Raw genomic sequence first — 712 nt, 5'->3', positions numbered from 1 at the left:
AGTCGGGGGGGTCGCTCGATCCCGATCCAGATTGGATCGGGGGAGGGGGAGAGAGATCGAGGGGGAGTGGGGGGTCAATTGGGTAGTGGGCTAGGGTTAGTGGGGAGTGGGAGATGGTTATGCAGGGGGGAGGTGGTCGTGTGGGCCGGCCTGGCCGACCGGCTGTATGGCCAGCTGGGCCACGAGGCCCACTGTAAAAGGGGGGTTCTGCTTTTTTTGTTATTTCTTTACCGCTTTTATTTATTTCAGAGCATCTAACCATCCCATAAATTTTGGTTTTTCCACCAATATTACCAAAAGATTATTTGTAACAACATGAGCATTTTAGTTTTCAGGTCTGGCAAATTAGAATTTTTGACTTTAAATTTGAGTTTGAAATGAACAGCAATTTGGATCAAGTGAGGATTAGCAACAATAATGTGATGACATGGTACCATTAGCAGGGGATTGTTGTAGCTTGATTATCTAGGCGTCACAATTCTCCTCCATTACAAGGAATCTCGTCCTGAGATTTAAGGGGTGGAGTAAGGGGAAAGACTCGGGAAGGACAAAGCTCAACACAAGATAGGTACCCGGGGGCTATCTCGGTGAACGTGGCATAGAGGCATCTCTCTAGTTGAAATTCAAGAAAGTCATCGAGAGCAAGGTAAGGAGGAGCAATAAGAAGCTTTAAGCAGGTAGGCAACCGTTTGTTACCTAAAACAGAGGGTGA

This window comes from Triticum dicoccoides, chromosome 2B (assembly GCF_002162155.2).
Source record: "Triticum dicoccoides isolate Atlit2015 ecotype Zavitan chromosome 2B, WEW_v2.0, whole genome shotgun sequence".
NCBI lineage: Eukaryota > Viridiplantae > Streptophyta > Magnoliopsida > Poales > Poaceae > Triticum > Triticum dicoccoides.
This window is presented reverse-complemented; position numbering follows the sequence as displayed.